At 52.6% G+C, this 17,582-nt stretch overlaps 1 protein-coding gene across 1 annotated transcript in view; it reads right to left on the reverse strand.

Moving 5' to 3' along the window:
- Positions 1-17,235, reverse strand: part of DAAM1 (dishevelled associated activator of morphogenesis 1) — a 95,647-nt gene extending 78,412 nt beyond the window's left edge. The window contains exon 1 of the mRNA XM_027702373.1: positions 17,118-17,235. The gene's annotated coding sequence lies outside the window, so the exon portion shown is untranslated. The remainder of the gene's footprint in view (positions 1-17,117) is intronic.
- Positions 17,236-17,582: the final 347 nt, after the last annotated feature.

The raw sequence follows: 17,582 nt of genomic DNA on the forward strand, positions 1-17,582 counted from the left end.
TTACTTCATTCAGATCAACGGGACAAGACAAAACGAGGACTGTCCTCAGCAGTGCGAGGTTGCAGTGCTATCATTTCAGTCCCACACTCCAGAAGAAAACACTTTTTCAGAGCAGACAGATCTTACAGGACTTCAGGGGGCTGGCACAGGACAATACAGAGGCCAGTGAGGATCTGTCACATCTCACCTGGTCCCCACCTCTCTGCCCCACAGCAGGCAGAGACAATGGATGATTTTTGCAAGTAGGCAAAAATTCTGCTTGACATCAATTTCAGATCTGCAGACGCTCCATCCACACCTGCTTGTTGCCTTACACAAAGCTGCAGCCACTGGGTGGGATGGGACACACAGGGGATGCCTCCAACAGCATCCTGATCGCTGCCCCAGCCACCCCTCCAGCATTTGCTCACCATGGGACAGGGAGGTGGGACTGCCTGCCCGGTGAGATGTGGCACAGATCCGTGCAGATCTCTCCTGCATGTCCTCCTCCAGCCCTGTGAAGCTACACTAGAAGTGACTACTCTGAAAGTGATTTCTCGTGGAGAATGGGGCTCCCAAATGTTGCAGCTTCTTAATCTCATCTGCTTCTCTTGGTAATGATGGCTTAATATGCTTTCATCAAGCTCAAACTCCCTTCAGGGCTACCTGTGGTCTGGATCCAGGATGCTGAGCCAAGGCTAAGGCCATTTTCTGCAAGTGTTTGTTCTAGTGGTTAAATGCAGCTAAAAAATAAATAAATATGCAGATGTACCCATGCCTTGTTCAGGACTGCACACATCTGCCTTTTGCTTCCAGGTATGGGCTGTCTGCTGAACTGAAGAGCTGCTGGATGCCCCCCATCACCCCCTGACAAAGCAATATACACTTCCATTTGATAGTTTCTTGATGAAGAGGAGAGAGGAGCATTCCCATTCCCAGCACAAAGCACTTCCCCAGCTTTTATACACTTGCAGCACTTCCCCACACCCTCATCAGTCAGGCACTGCCCTTCTACCATGGGGTCAGCAGCAGCCTTGCTCCCAAACTGCCTTTTGCAAGAGTGGGCGCAGCTACTCACAGCTCAAAATGCTTTCCACAGCTCCAAATCACCTCCTGGGATCAGTTCCCGGATTCCCTATCTTCAGATCATCTCCTAGTTTTTAAAATCGGTGCAAATTTGAGACACACTTCAAAACACCATCAGCAAAGATGCTGAGTCACACTGTTGGATGCCTCCAGGATGGTACCCACAGACGTCTTCTAGGAATGCCTCTGCCTCCTGTGAACTCCCCCGCTGGAAACATTAAAACTACAATTATTGCAGCAGATTAATAAAGAGTACAGCATCTCTGGCAGCAATCTGAGGCAGGGACTCTCAGCAGCAATGAGTTCAAGCTGTCAGGGCACACAGGCACACACAGCTGTGTTTGTGGTCCCCCAGTGATCCCAGTCACCTACGCCCTGCCACGCTGCCTCACCCGTTCCCCAAAACACACCCCATTTCCCCAAGCACTGATTAGTATTTTGATAAATAAACGCGTCTTGTCACATCTATTCACTTAACTCACCGTCGAGGGGTTGCCATTCCCACGTGCATTGGCTTTGCAGGATAAAATGCTAATGGGTTTCACATCTCCGGTGTGATGTGGTCCCTCGCCTCCTCCCAGCCCCAAGGGCATGGCTCCTGGCTCCCCAACATCCTCCTGGTGCTCCAGCATCCTCCTGGCTCATGGAGCAGGAACTGCTGCCATGGATGGGCCACCTGCCTCCACCCTGCTATTCTGCAGCTGGTGGGGAGAAAATGGTCCCTTTACATGGTGAGAATTTAAAAAATAAACGGGCTTGCACCACTGCAGCGTTTGCAAACGTCCCCTTGCAGCAGATGAGCTGTGCATGGCACTGGGGGGCACAGGTGATGGAAACAGAAGGTGCCATCTGCCACTCACAGCTCTTGGGGTTACAATAAATAACACTGCAGTGCCCAGAACTGAGAGTTGGGAAGGCTGCAAGCTCTGTCAGCCCTTCCCAGCACAGATGAGAGGGAGAGTGAACTGGCATGTGTGCTTTGTGCAGGTCCCTACACCCCTGGCTGACGGGTCCAAGCACTTTCTGGTTGTGCTGTCTCAGAAATCACCCTCATTATGAATATCTTTGAGGCCAGGCACAGCAGCATTGGGGACTATCGCTCTCCACTGCAGTCCTAAAATGCTGCAGTCTTGCTGTGGCACAGCCCAAGAGCATCCCTGAGCACTGCACGCTTCCTTCAGCTGCTGGTATTGAAAAGTGAGGAAAGGGGAGGAAGCAGGAGAAGGAAGGGGAAGACTCGGTCCTGTGGGCTTTTAATAGGCTTAGGGTTAGACCAGCACTGGCAAGCTGTGAACATCCACCTGAGTTGGGCACTGCATGACCTGGAGCTGGTGCTGGGAAAACATCAAACATCCCACAAGCTCAGGTGAGAGGCCACCCTGCTGCTTTGCCCAGATGTGAGGCACCCTCCCTGCTCCTCTGCCCGTGCCATGGGCTCAACCAACACCACAACCCAACTAGGAGCATCACATGCTTCCCCTCAGCTGCTGCCTGTGCACACCTGAAGTAATACAGAACAGCCAGTGTCAAACAGGAATATACCCATTCCTTCACTCACAGGAAATCACTTAAAATGACAAAGAGGAAAGGCAGAGCGTGGGGCTGGAGCCAAGCCCAGCAAACACTGCAGGGATGAAGGGGCAGAGGACATGCCACCACCTGCTGTGGCTTTCACCCTCACCAGGGGACCTTCTTCCAACCATACCTGTGGGAACACCTCTGCTTTCAGAGCAGCCCATTGAGGGCAGGGAAGTGAGATCTCATCTTTCTGAGCTCAAAACTCGCCCTATGGTAGAGTGCTGCTCCTGAGACACCAGGAAAGCACAAACTGCCCTGCCCCTGGAGAGCACAGAGTTCTCTGCTTCTCTGAACTAACAAATTTGCCACAGAAGCCAAGGAGCTGATCTTTCAAGGGTAAAGCTGATTTCCCCTACTTTTATCTAAAATTCGGGGCAGGCACTGATCTCTTCTCTCTGGTGACTAGTGACAGGATCCAAGGGAACGGCAATAAGCAGTGTCAGGGCAGGTTTAGGTTGGATATCAGGAAAAGGTTCTTCACTCCAAGGGTGGTTGGGGACTGGAAAAGGCTCCCCAGGGAAGTGGTCATGGCCTGACAGAGTTCAAGGAGCATTTGGACAACATTCTCAGGCACATGGTGCAATTCTTGGGGATGGTCCTGTGCAGGGCCAGGAGTTGGACTTGATTATCCTTGTGGGTCCCTTCCAAATCAGGGCATTCTATGCTTCTATGATAATTTTCCTTCCCTCTCCACCCATAAGCCAAATCAGGGATAAAGCAAGTCAGTGGCTCATTATTTTAGGGACCACGATGAGATATATATTTTTTTTCTTTTTAATTAAAGGGAAACTCATTAACTCAAACACTTCAATCAGCTTAATTATCCCAATCCAGGAGTTTGCTGTTGTTTTCGGTTTTTGGGTTTTTTTTAAATAACAGAAGCAACCATCCCAGGGAGGTAAAACACCCATTTCCCCCAGAAGCCCCCACCACCAGCTGTGGCTGCAGCCATCTAGGCTCTTCCCAGCACGCAGTGACAGAGGAGTGGGAGAGTGCAGTGGGACAGCACTCCACACCACACCGCCAGCACAGAGGTGGATAAGAGGGTTAAATCCAGCTGCTCAGAGATAAGCAGGTCAGCAAACAGGGAATAGAGGTTTTCCAGCCTCCAGCAAATACCTGCACAAGGCACTTGCACGGCTGACACTGGGTGTTTAACTCAGGATTTGCCAATATTGGAGACTCTGATGCCACATTTCACTAAAGCACTCCTAAAGAACTGCTTTCTTATCTCCTCTGAAGCCTGTAAAAGAGAAGGCTGAAAAGATAAAGCAACTCTTGGCCTTGAGGCTGGCACCCTGGGGAAGATGCAGCAGTCCTTTTTAACTGTTGTTGGGATTTTTTGGCCTTTTGAGGATTCTTGTAGGGCCAAACACAGAAGAATCTGAGATGCTGTCTCACATAAGACAAACCTCAGGAGATAAAACAACCAAAGACTCCTGCAGCAGCTCTGGCAGAGCAACCACACAGCCAGATCGGGGTGCAAACAGGCATCCCACAACACACACATGGCCACAACTTCCTGATCTTAACCCCAAGCACATAAATTCCCAGGTGGCACCTTTGGATTAATACATTACATTTCACCACTGGCATTTAATTTCCCCTTTTGCCTTCCAAGACTAGAACTACTTCCAATTTATGCTCCAGCTGACCAACAGCTTTTTATTCCAGAAATACTGAACTGCTGCATCTGGGAATTCTGCAAAGATGGAGAGGGCCCTTTTCTCTGTGCTGAATCCACTAGCCATGCCCAAGTAGCTGCAGCACCACCACTAAACTTTAAAACCTGGCAATGGAAAGCTTATGGCTATGCTGGAAGACCTAGTGCTTCCAAAATCTGCATCACACAGGTCCCCAGAGCTAGAGACCTCCATGCAGCTGCCCCTGGAGCATCCCACACCTTGGCTGTGGTCCGGATACAGGTAAGCAGGAGAGAGCAACACCAGTTTTGGCCGTGGGATGCCCCATCCCACTCCCCTCCCGGCTCCATTTGGAGGCAGCCAGCTGCATCCCGTGTCACTGCGTTTTGCACAATCAAAAAGGGAGTTAGCCTCCATAACCACAACCCGAAGGGTATATTTAGCTCAACTGGAAAACAAAGGAGATTGGGTCCACCGCAGATTAAATTAGCCGGGCCTGCTTACGCCAGGAGCGCCTGTCTGCCATCCACCACACCTCCCACGGGTTTATTCCTGGCTCCACGATTTAGTGGTCCCCCCACAGAGGAAAGGACCTGCTCTCTGAAAGCACTGAAAAGGAAAATACACAGCAAAGAGGTGGAAGAGTGGGTCCAACAGGTTCCCAAAGCTTTGAGCAGGAGGACGCAGTCTCAGCAAGGGTTTGCATCACCCGTCTCGACCGCGGAGCCACGGCACGGGATGAGGTGAAGGAACCCATGTGATGCTGCACCTCCTGCAGTCCAGAGGGAGGAAGAGGATGACAGGGGACAATGGGGGACCCCCTCAAACCACCCCCAGAGCCCAGCTCCAGTGTGCCCCCTGCACAGTACAGGAACAGGGCGAGGACATTTCCCTCACAGTCTTCAGGACCTTTTCTTTGCTTAAGATCTGCCTCCCAGGGAGAAGCTCATTTTTCCTGCCTAATTTCCATTGATATAATTTCATCCCCCATCTCCTTTGCTGCCGTCTCACGCAACTCAAAGACGCAGCCAAAGACGTGGTTATTTTTACATTTTCCTCCCAGGAGATGGTATCTCCACGGGGCACGGCTGCCACGCTACATCAGATCACTGCATCCAACCGGCTCAGCCCCACGACAGCAGGATGAAGTCTGGGGGACACCCTGCCACCAGGTATTTTTCTGTCTCACTGGCATTAAAACTCCCCAGCTTTTCAGCCAAAGGCATCCCAAAAAAAACCCACAACAAAACAGCCCCAGCCCTGAAGGTATCAAGGTGCTGTCCCAGCCCCTATCACCACAGCCCCCACCCAAGCACCAAAACCATCTTTCAGCCATCCCAGTTTTAGATTTTTCTAAGGCTTTTTGCATTTGTCATGGGACCCTGCAAGGCACTTGCCTCCCCCAGATCCAGGTCTTTGTGGATTCACGATTTCCAAATTGACCCAAATTTCCCCAGCACAGGAAGGGACTGGGTTTGGTAATCAATGCCAAGATGTTGAGGTCCACAAGATGACCATCCTCCTTGACCTGGCACATGGGCTTCAGCATGATATGGATTGTCTTTAGACCCTCATCTCTTACTGGGCACTTTTACACTGGGAGAAGAAAAAAAGCAGCATTCCCACAAATGCTTTTGGAATTTATAGAGTGGGGAAGACAGATAGCAAAGTGTGGGGCATGCAGGGAGAAGCTGGTTTGTACACCCCTGGGAGAGGACAAAGCAGGGCAGCAGGATGGTCTCCTGCATGCTAAAGCAGCTACACCCTGCAAGTTCACCCAGTGTTTTCCTTTCCTCCTTCCCTTGAGATCACTCTCACCATCATTTGTCCATAACAGGAAAGCCAGGCATGCAGGGAAGAAGGTAACAGGCTGTGCACAGCTTATCTGTAGTTACTTTACAAATAAAAGTGATCACAATAAATATTTGCACCCTGAAAGGAATCCTAGTACCCTTCCCCCTCCTACACCTCCCAAAGCAGAGCACAAATCCAGCTGCTCTGCAACCTTATCTTGATGCAGAAACAGTCTGGGACAGAGATAGAAGGGTTCCCCGAAGGCACGGCTTATTAAAGGCATCTTTACTTAGTAGGTTCTCTTCAAAAAGGCCGCACTGAAGCGCCGTTCCCGGACTGGTTTTCATCACAGCAGCAGCAAACACCACTCAGGCAGGGTCCCCCAGACTGGCCGTGCAATGTGTGCCCTTGCAAAGCCACAGGCTTTTTTCCAGGCTAAAAAGCAACCTAAGACCAGACAGATACACCCAGGCCAAGGCACTTTGGGGGACCCACAACTGAGAGTCACGAGGAGCTCCCAAACACGCCCTGTTCTCGCCCCAGGGATATTACAGGAATGGGGACCAGCACAGTAATGAAGTCCACAGGATGTTCCCTGTTTATCCAGCAGCTTTTCCTCCGACCCCACGCCCGCTACCGCAGGAGATTGCACACTTGCAGTCAAATGCTCCTAATCCCAGGTTTCAAGAACCGGAGCTACAAAACAACCACACAAAGAGGCAGCAGTTCGCACGCATCCCGGGAACCTCCCCGCAGCCAACGCCTCTCTTATTTATCCAACACGCGATCTTTCCACGTTCAGCTATTTTCATCCCACCCTGCTATTAATGGATGCAGAAGGCGGTTGGGTAAGGCTGTTCGACAAAAATCTCATTTAGAGATCAAGACAAGCTTAATTGGTTTCCAGCCAGACCTGCACAAAGATGGGTTACTCCACAAAAACAGTTGCTAATCTGCCCATTATACTCCCTAAGCTCCCACCCACAAAGAAAAAGAAAATAAAGCAAAGATGCACAAAGGAATGCAGGATTTCCAGCGTGTTACTTCCAGTGAGGAACACATCACAAGTGATGAATCCTGTGAGAACAAGGGCATTGCTTTTCTTTGAAGGAAAAGGATAACGAAGCGGTAAACAAAATAACAACAAAAAGACCTAACATAGATTAAATCTGCATTTTCCACAGGCAATCCACAGCCATTTCGGGTTCTTGAAGAGCATTTCCAGCAGCTATTGTTTCTCTGGGCAGAGAGAAGCAGGGGAAAAGCTTACATGGCCAAGGAGACATCACGTCACAAGTGACAAAGTAGAAAGGATGGGGAACCTCGTGATTAAAAAGCACAGGACTGAAACCCTGGAGAGCTGAATTCACTTCCGAACTTGGTTGTAAAAAAAAAAAAAAAAAAAAAAATCGCGAGTTTCCTGTATGATCACATCCTAGATGATTTATTCAAAACCTGGTGTTGAAAAGCAAGGGAGGGGGAGGAAGCAGGAGGAGGAAGGGGAAGACTCGGTCCTGTGGGCTTTTAATAGGCTTGGGGTTAGACCAGCACCAGCAAGCTATGAACATCCAGCTAAGGTGGGCACTGCGTGACCTGGAGCTGGGAGAGCAACAAGCATCCCTCAAGAGATCTGCCCAGATGTGTGTCATGGGCTCAACGAACTCCACAGCCCCACCAGCAGCATCCCACAAGCTTCCGTAACGCGGTGCTCCGAACAGAAACACAGCCATGTGGAAAATGGAAAGGTCAGGGATTATTTCCCCTCTTGGAGCTACACAAGAATTTAGAAACAAGAACATAAAGCTGTCCTCCAAGCGCAGCGTATTATAAATTAGACAACAGCCCAGTTCCAGCACGGCAGAGCAGCTGCAGTGGCGGCACAGGTAGAGGCAGGCGATGAAAGGGTTGTTTGGTTACAACCTTCTCCCCTTGTGCAGCAGCCCAGGACTCCCAGCTCCAGCTCACAAGGCCTGTTTATTTTCCCGAAAGCGAGCCAACTCTGCTGGGCGGGAAGCGCTGCACCCAAGGGAGAGCTGAGCTGCGGATCCTTCGGCAGGACAGAGCCAAAAACAAGGCCGGCACCGGAAAGGATGGTTGTCATGTGTTTTGGACCTTTACAGCAACGTCCCTTGAGCTCCAGAGCATCTTTGCAAGGGCCTTTTGCAGCAGGCGGGTTCACTACAGCGCAGAGAGCCAGAGAGGAGTTTTTCCAAGACCTTCCTCAGCCACACTGGGTGCTCACAGATCCAAGGCTTGGTGAAAGCAAAGGACAGCCCGGTCCCTGGCCTTGGACAAGGGCTTCCAGCCACGGAGATATGGAGCTGGTCCTGTCCCAAAAAGCTGCCGTGGGAACCCCAGGGTGAACAGATTCAAACTTTTCCTTTCAGCAGTGAGACAAGCTGTAATTAGCATCACTGAGTCCAGCCCAGGGGCTGGGTAAGGACAGCCCCATGACATTATCTGACAAGGCAACTGTTGGATCTGTTTTCCTTGGCTTTTTTCCCCCCTGGAAAAATGAGCAGCCATTTTGCATGGGTCTTTTTGCCCCCACTCCATGTTGCCTGGAGTCAATTTCCCAGAGTAAGGACATGTAGTTCAGAACACACTGTAACAGCCCATTGCCACAGCTGGAGCTCGGCTCTTGAAATCCTCAGGGATGAGTCCCTCCTTAATTGTCCAACACCCCCATGGCATATCGGGGATGCCAGACCCCAAAGACACAGTCTCATGCTGCCTTCCACCAAAATGAAAAACATAGTCCAAAACACAAGGCAAAAGGAAAAAAACATGAACATGAGGCAACAGAGCTACAGCTGCGAGACACATCATCACCACTGCCTCACATGTCTCTCACCTAGTTCAGCCTTATCCCCCGAGCAAAACCAACAGAGCTTCCTCTGATGCAACCACAAGCGATCCCTTGGAAATAAATTCAGAGTATTTCGAGGTTAAAGTCCCTCTTTAATCTCTTTTTCTCATGCTGAAAACTGTCATGTGATAGGATAGCTTGAAAAGCCTGGATATAAGGTAAGTCCTGGTGTGCCAACTAAGGGAACAGCACAATTTCACCACTAGGTAACCCAAATCACAGCCCCGTCACACATTTGAACACAAATTTGCAGTTTGAACACAACTATGATCACTGCATCAACTAAGAAATGACAAATTTTCTTGAACCCAGTGAATGGAAGAGCAGCATTTAATACTGATGTAGATGGGAGAAAACATTGAGCATAAAGGCTCACTTCCAGCCCCAGTCCCAAAAGCAGACTCACTTTAGGGATTTCAATATTTGGCATGCTCCAAAAATTTTCCTCAACATCTTTTTCTTCTGTGTGATGGCTAGAGATTTCTCATGGCTCCACAGCCACCTGATACTTCACATGCAATTTGCCAGGCAGCACTCTCCATGGAAAAGGAGATGGAGTCCATAAATGGATCTGAGTTGTCCCCGGAAAGCTTCCAGTCTCTTTGCAGGAACGAGGAGATGGCGCATGGACTGAGGTCTGAAAACCAATCTCTCAGACCTAGAGAGCTTTGGTAAGCAAATGGCTTACATAAAATATCTGTCAGAACACCCATTTGAAGCGCTGGCTGTTGTAAACAAGGTTGCTCCAGAGGCACCAGGGATTAGCACAGTTCAAACAGTCCTTGGCGTGACTTACCGGAGTACCCAGGAACAGATTTGCAAGTTCAGCTTTTCTCCTGCCTGACACTCACCCAGCACCACTGAACAACACCAAAGCTCCAACAGCCTTAACCTTGCCATCTCCTACAGGGAGGCTGAGACACAGGGATAGGGGTGGCAGAAGCCCTGTGCTCGATCACAGGACCTGATTGGAAGGACAAAACCCAAGGAGGCATCACCGTGGGGCTGCTTTTTTCCCATGCAGCTGGAGGAGATCCAACACCAGGCTGTTCGTGAGCAAGCTGGGCAAGTATCCCTCAGCAGAGGCACGGCAGCCCAAAGTTATGCAAGGAGAACAATGCCAAGCAAAACAGGGCAGCTGAAAAACACCAGGCACCCGAAAGGCTTACCCTGATATTAAGGCAGAGAGCAGCCTCTCTTCCCTGCACTGGGCACACAGCCACAGCCAAGACACTCCTAGTGCCTTGGGGGCAGAGGGAAGGAAACCTCAGTAAATGAAGCGTCCTTTGCATTCGATTCCTGTGAAAGCCAGGCATGGCAAGGGGATCCACCTCCCCATCTGCATCTCACCCATCCTCAACTCTAGCGAGAAGGTGCTGTGGTTTCCAGGAGCAGCAGCAGCTCCCATGAAACAATGGGAGCACGAAGGGTGACTTGAGTCAGGGGAGAGAAAGCTTTTACACAAACAGATTTACACTCACTCACATCCACACAAGCATCCTTGAAGGAAACAGCTGCACCGGACCGCAGCTGACGCAGACTCTCCAGGATGGCACACACAAGTTCACAGTTCCTCTGAGCGCTGTTTATTTGGAAGATACTGAGGCCAAGCGTGGAACAGGCACCCCCAAAAAACCCCACCTCGTGACTGGGTGAAAGTCAGATGGATGTGCAGCTCCAGAGAGCCGCCTCAGAAAGGTCTGGACGAAAGAAACACTGAGGAGCAGCAGCAGGGCAGACCCACCACAGCCTAAGCTCTATGTCACGCAACACATCTGAGCCAGAAAGCGTCCCTCTGCGCTGCCTCTGCTTGCCATAGCAAGCAATTCATCTTGCTTGTTCAGGGTGAGGAAAATGGTCTCTGGACTGTTCCTCCATCCTCCTCCTCCCTGCTGGAAGACCTGCTAACAGAGTTTGCCTGTAAAAGGCACCAAGCTGTGAGAAAATCACCTGAACAGCACAAAACATTGTGGGTCTTTTGGCTCCCTTAACATGCTGCACTCTCCCTCTTACACCCCAGTGACTGCAAGTCCCACACCAGAACAATGCCCTGCTGCATCCCTCATTTTCACACTCCAGCTTTCTTTGATTTTTAGGACAAGTACCGTCCCCTCCTCCCAGTCCATGCAGTGCCTCATAGGCACAGAGCACAGTCACAGCTCCCCTGCCCTGCAGCCTCAGTGTAGCCACAGTTGTGTTCCTGTCCAAAAAGCGTGTGCACTTTCCTGCTTGGTGACAGTATACACTCAAATGCTCAACCCTACAACCTCAGAGATGCCCTGCTCTCTAGAAGGGAAGGTAAGTTGATCCTCGCTCCTGCAAAGCATGTAAGGAACCAACACCCTGCAGAACCTTCCCCAAAAGCTGCCAAGCTCCGTAGCTCAGTTTTGCATATTGGTACAGAGCCCAGCTGCTGGTGTTTCACACACCACCCCCCCCAGTCAGCCTCTGAATGGCACAGTTTTGAATTGCTTCCTCCTGCCACAGTGCCCCGGGGCAGGATCTGCCAGCAGCCCAGCCCATCACCACGGGAGACAGGATGAAAGCCCCATGAGAAAGACGAGCAGCAGGGAACACCAGGAGATCCCACTGCATTCTGCTCTGCTCCTCTGAGGATGGTCACAGGTCAGGTGGATTAATTGGGTCCTTCCCCTCTCTTTATCTCACCAATCTCTGGCTGCTGCCAAGTTGTTTTGAGCTCTGGCGTGGCTGCTTTCCACCCAGGGCCCAGCACAAAAAAAGGGATGAGGAGCCTCAGCACAAAACCCTTGGCAACAGTCCAAAATCCAGAGGTCGGTAATTGGGTCACTGGGTTCAGCTTCTGAAAACCGTCCCTTCAGGAGGTGTGGTAAAAGCAGGAACAGCCGCCTTCACCACTGCAGCCAGAGCCGGACGCTCCTGCGGCTCCTCCACCGCACCCTCCACACCTTATTCCATTTACCCTCCCATAAAAGCACTGGCACACTGACAGAGCAGCCGGGAGAGGGAGAGCCCTGACTTCCACGCAGCTTCACTGCGTTGCACAGGGCAGACATGACTCAGGTAAGCAGCACGTAGGTGAGAGCGCATCGCTGTGCAATGCTCACCCCAAGGAATGCAGGAGGGAAACATGAAGCCACTTGTCTGGCACGGCAAACAACCCTTCAATCATCCGCCAGGCCCTGCAAGTGCCGGGAAGCTCGGCACTCCAGGTTGGGAAAGATGAGGATGTCTCCAACCTGTTACCAACCACGCTGCAATGCGCTGCTGTGGTTCCTCCATGCCCACTCCATGAGAGCTCCAAAACAACATAAGAGAAAAATATGAACATCAGCAAAGCAACTGGCACGTCCTCCAGGAAGACAAGGTTCGAGGAGCAGCCCTGCTCTGGTGCTTTGACATTTCCCCACTGCCGTGATGACCAGCTGGCACATGCCATGGTGGGAGAGAACATGTCTGTCCACCAACACTGACCTTCCAGTGGGTCAAGGCAATGTTTTGAACACAGACTCTCAAGGCAACTCAGTCCATGAGGCGCAACACATCGAGTAACTTACTGAGTCACGGTAACACTGACTCATCAGCGAGTGTCTCTGCGTTGGGCAAACCCATCCATTTGGCTGATTTTAGGAAGAGGCCATGAGCAACTTCCTCACCCAGGTGCTCCAAAAGCAGCACAAGCCTCTTCCATTCAGTAAATTTACAACAAACACCTGCAAAGGGCTGGGGCTGAATGCAGGAGGGAGCACGAACAGGAGGGGGTTATCAGAGATTCAGGTGGAGCGCGCAGAGGTTGCTCCAGACCTGGGCACAGCGTGGGATGGGTGCCCTTGGGAATGACCCCACCCAACCTCACCACAAGGAAAACATGGGCCAGATGTTCAGACAACTTCAGGCGTTAATTTGGTTAATTTGCTGTAATTCAGGTGGCTGGTGTTCAGGCCACACCAATCATGAAACAAAGCGCTGTCAGCTCAGATCATGAAACTCTCCAGTAAACTAACCACGTCTTCATGGTGTGCCAGGCCACTTCTCTCATTTTCATCCCCTTTGGTTTTCTTCTCAGTGGCCACAAAGATCTGAAAGCTTTATGATTCACTGAGCTGAGATTTTCTATGCTACCCCAGTACTCCTGGTTCCTTAGCGTATTCCAAAACCTTATGACACGCCACGAGGGCAGGAGATACCAAGTGCAAATGATCTCCTGAGAGGGCAGGAGGGTTAGTAGGCACCAGCACAGCTTTTCTCCCAGCCCAGACTGAGGAAGTGGCGGGAGCAAAGAATAATCAAAGGCAAACAACAAATCACAACCAGCATCTGTCAAGGAGATGAAGAACCTCTAATTTTTGCAGTAAATACAAAGTTGGAAATCATAGAATCACAGAAGGAATGGGTTGGAAGGGACCTTAAAGATCATCTAGTTGTAACCCCCATGCCATGTGCAGGGACACCTTCCACTAGACCAGGTTGTTCAAAGAATATGTCATTAAGGATGAGGGAACTAAGGCAATAAGCAGTAGAGCTTCTGCTGGAATATTTAACTACTTTCCAACCCTTTACTAGTTGTTTCTCTCATCCCCTAGTATGGTAAGCACAGAGAATAAATCTGTATGACTGAGCATCTAGATTAACCAAGACAAAAGTCAGACATTTAGTGTTTTTTCCCCAATTTACAGCCCTTTGTTCAGATCAGCTCTTTTTTTTTCAGCATGGTGCTGACGTCTGTTGTGGTGCAGGAGTGAAAAGTACACATATGATTATCTTAAAAGGGAGGGGGGAAAAAAATCAATATGGACATGATTTGAATTTTATGGCATTCGGCTGCCACGACTTGCAAATAAACAGCTGTCCCAGCAGGTCCATGCAAGCTTAACAGCACAGCAGTAAAACACAAGGCTTTTCTTCCCCTTTTAAAAGGGTTTTACCCATATAAAAAAGTATATTTTTATAATAAAATAAATTGCAGGTTGAAGAATCATAGTTAGGTCACACTCAATTCCAGCAGAACAAGCGCATCCTGCTTCACACGGCCTCACCAGTCACTCCACAGCAGTGGCAGCTTTCTGAAGCCAAGTTAAGATATTTAATTACCAGCATCAAGTCAGAAACCAAAGCGTACAACAAAATCCTCATTTGTGAGCAAAGCCTGCAGAAATGTCGTTGAGCAGGCTTTGGCAATCTCCAAAGCTGACAGCTGGATGCCCTGGCTTATCAACTGCTAGAGCACACACGAAAAAAAACCTCTGAATAGTTGCAGTGCCGAGCAAGCCTTCAAGGCACCCCCGCCAGCCTCTTAAAAAGGCTCACAGAAATAGGCAGGCTCCATTTATTAATACTTCAGAGATAAAACTGGCCGTGTAGGAGCAGCTCAGTGCATGCCTGTGCCGGAGGAGGATGGGCAGAAGACCACCCGCTCCGGGTGGTGCATCCACCAGCATCCCCATTCAACCAGTTCAGGTAATAAATGCAGCAGGTACGTTTGCTACCTGTGCACGTGGTGCGCTGCTGTCAAGTGCATCGGCCAAAAACCTTCAGGCATCAGCCCAGCACAGGTGGTCAATGCATGGAAAAGTCAGAGCAGGAAGATGGAGTAAGAGGAGCCACACTCCTGGCTGGCTGACAAACAGTATTTGTGGGAAGTCCATCCGCCCAACAGCTCCATGTCTCCCCTGTGCTGGGTTCCTCAGCTGTGTGATATGACAGCGCGGGAAAAGAGGAGGAAGAAACCAAAACAAAGCACAGAAGCAAAGGGAGATAAACATGACCCAGTTAGACCGGCTGTCCTCAGCTCCTGCCCATCCCCACAGGAGGAGCCGGCCCACCGTGGCTGTCCCTTTCCTGCTCCCTCCCGCGCCCCTGCCGAAAACAAAGGGTCAGATAAGGAGCCAGCTCAGGTCAAGACCGGTTTGACTCCGTTTCAAGCCCAGGGGAGCGGATTCAGCGCTGATTTTACACCTCACCTATCCTGTTTGCCTCCCCGGGGTGGAGGCCAGGACACAGAGCAGGGGGCACGCCTGGCTGGCTGGACCCAAGAACCCCAGGCCATGGCAGGGCACCACCAGCAGAGCCACACGCCAGCTGAGCGCTGGCCAGAGCCAGGAAGCGTCAGTGCTTCCTCCTGTCACACAACATTGGGCGGTCGGAGATCGTGGACTTTGGCTTTTGCTTCCTGCTCCCGACGGAGCAGGGGCAGGTCCCGGTGTATGGCCACAGGGAGAGCAAGGCGAGTGAGTCACTCATTAATCGAGGAACAGCAAGGTGGTTGTCTGACCTGCGGGGTTTGGGGGCAGTGCACGCCAAAACAAACCCCAGTGCCCACGGAAAAGGGTCCAGATGCTGCAGGACCCATTTACTCCTAATGAGACTCAAAGAAGGGCAGGCCAGGAATGCCAATACCTTTGGAATACATTGTTTTCGGTAAGGGAGGATAACGAGGTTGCATCACGGTTCGCCACGGAGGCATTAATACACACCAGCACCCGGTTTTGCACGCAGTATCAGAATCAACCTCTAGAGAGGAAAAAAAATGAAAAACCCGGCTTCTCCCTCTAGGTGTTGCCGGGAGAAGCCGGCTGGCTGTACAATGCCGGGTGTCTGCAGTGCTCAGGCCTGGCTCAAACCACCAGAGCAGCCTGTGCCATGGTTTCCCCTCTCCCCGGCACCTGGCAGAGGGGGCTTGGCCACACCTCATGGTCTTCCACCCACCTCTGATTTCCTCAGGGAACCCCTCACCCCTGGTTTGGCAGCACAGACCCCCCAGTTCAAGTGGCTTCTGTCAGGAGGCAAATTATCATCTGTCTTTGCCTAGTGGTTAGCATGCAGGACTCTCACTGCTGCAACCCGGGTTCGATTCCTCGGTCTCCCGGGCAGATGGAACCCGTTAGCCCTGTGAGGCCATCCATCTATGAGAAGGTCACTCTAAACAAACCTACGTCCTGAGGACCTCACTGCCATTGTCCAAGCGTGCTTGGCCCCGGCAGATGAACCTTAGGATTAAAGGGTGGGCTCAGTTCAGCGCAGGCTGTGTCTCACCTAAAAAAATCCATTGCGCAGGCTGGAAAGGTAAAAGACCTTTCCCCAGATCTTCGTTCGCGAAGACTGGCCATTATATTATATATATTTGCCTTAAATTAACCTTGATCACTTAAAGATGCAGAAAGCCTGTTTCACACCAGCACCAATGCACAAGGCAGTGCAGCCACCCACCAGCAATGCAGATCCCAGGGATAAAACCCCACTGTGCCAAGCAAGTCAAGATCAGGATGTGACCACAGCCATTGCACACCAGTGGCAGTGGGTGCCAAACCCTGAGGCTCCATGCAGCAAGGGCATTGTCCCTCCTACGTGGAGACCCCTGACCTGAATCTCCCAGAATTTTTAGGTGGGTGCAGCCAACGACAGACCCAACCTCCCCACCTGGTTCCTGAGCCACAAACCTGCCTGTACCGAAGCCACAGCCCAACACCGGGACATGCCAAAATCCCGCTCCCTCCCATCCCGGCTCCCACACCAGAGCATCGGCTGGACCACAGCACACCCACAGCAAAATGTGTGACACCAGCACCAGCGGCTCGGCATACAGAGACGATGGAGCAGCCCCAGACTGCTGTGCCTGTGGGCAGGCACCGCAGGGACTGAGACCCCCCAAAAGCTGGGGGAACCCCATGAGGGGCCCTGCGGGTGTGGGAGCCGCCGCAGGGGTGGGAGCCGCCGTGCCAGCCGGCGCCGGGGCCGCAGCAGCCCCCTGAGGCGTTGCCATGGAGAAGGCAGCGCAGCAGCAGCAGCATCCCACATCCCACATCCCGCATCCCACGCCCGCGCGTGGGCGCCCCCTGCCCGGCGCCCACAGGGCCGGGCACCGCCCGGGACACACCGGGACAGCGGGGCCGGGGGACACGCCGTGCCCCGGGGCGCTGGGAGCGGGGCGGGGACCGCGGGGGCCCCGGCACTCCCCCCGGGGCGAACAGCCCCACGCAGCGCCCCGGGGCGGAGTGGGACGCGGGCTCCGCTCCCTTCCCTTTCCAACGGCGGGGAAAAGCAGCGAAGCCCCGGCCCCCACCCCGCTGCCGGCTCTCCCGACCCGCCACCCCGGCACGGCCCCGGGGTACGCGAGAAGGGCAACACCCCCCCCCGCCAAAAGCCCCCCAGGGCGAAAGGGGAGGAGCGCCGAGGGCGCTCGGAGGACTCACCGCAGCGCGGCCGCCGCTCCTGCCGGGGCGGAGGGCTCGGTCCCCGCGGTCCGGCCGCCGTTCCTGCCGGGGCGGAGGGCTCGCTGCCCGCGGTCCGCCCGCCGTACCTGCCGGCGCGGCGCTGCGCTGCGCGGCGCGGAGCCCGCCCGGCCCCTGCCCACAATGGGCCGCGCCCGCCCCGCCCGGCGCGGTGGCGTCACCGCCCGCCCGCCGACGGGAGTTGTAGTGACGCGCGGGGCGGGGGCACCGCGCCGGGGGTACGGCACAGGGGGACCGCATAGGGACACCGCTCTAGGGGTACCGCACTAGCGGTACCGCACTGGGGGCACTGCACTAGGGGTGCTGAACTAGGGACACCGCACCGGGGGTACCGCACTGGGGGTACGGCACAGAGGTACCGCACTGGGGGCACCGCACTAGGGGTGCTGGACTAGGGACACCGCACCGGGGGTACGGCACAAGGGT

Source organism: Neopelma chrysocephalum, unplaced genomic scaffold (assembly GCF_003984885.1).
Source record: "Neopelma chrysocephalum unplaced genomic scaffold, ASM398488v2 Primary Assembly neopelma1_183, whole genome shotgun sequence".
In the NCBI taxonomy this organism is placed as follows: Eukaryota; Metazoa; Chordata; class Aves; order Passeriformes; family Pipridae; genus Neopelma; species Neopelma chrysocephalum.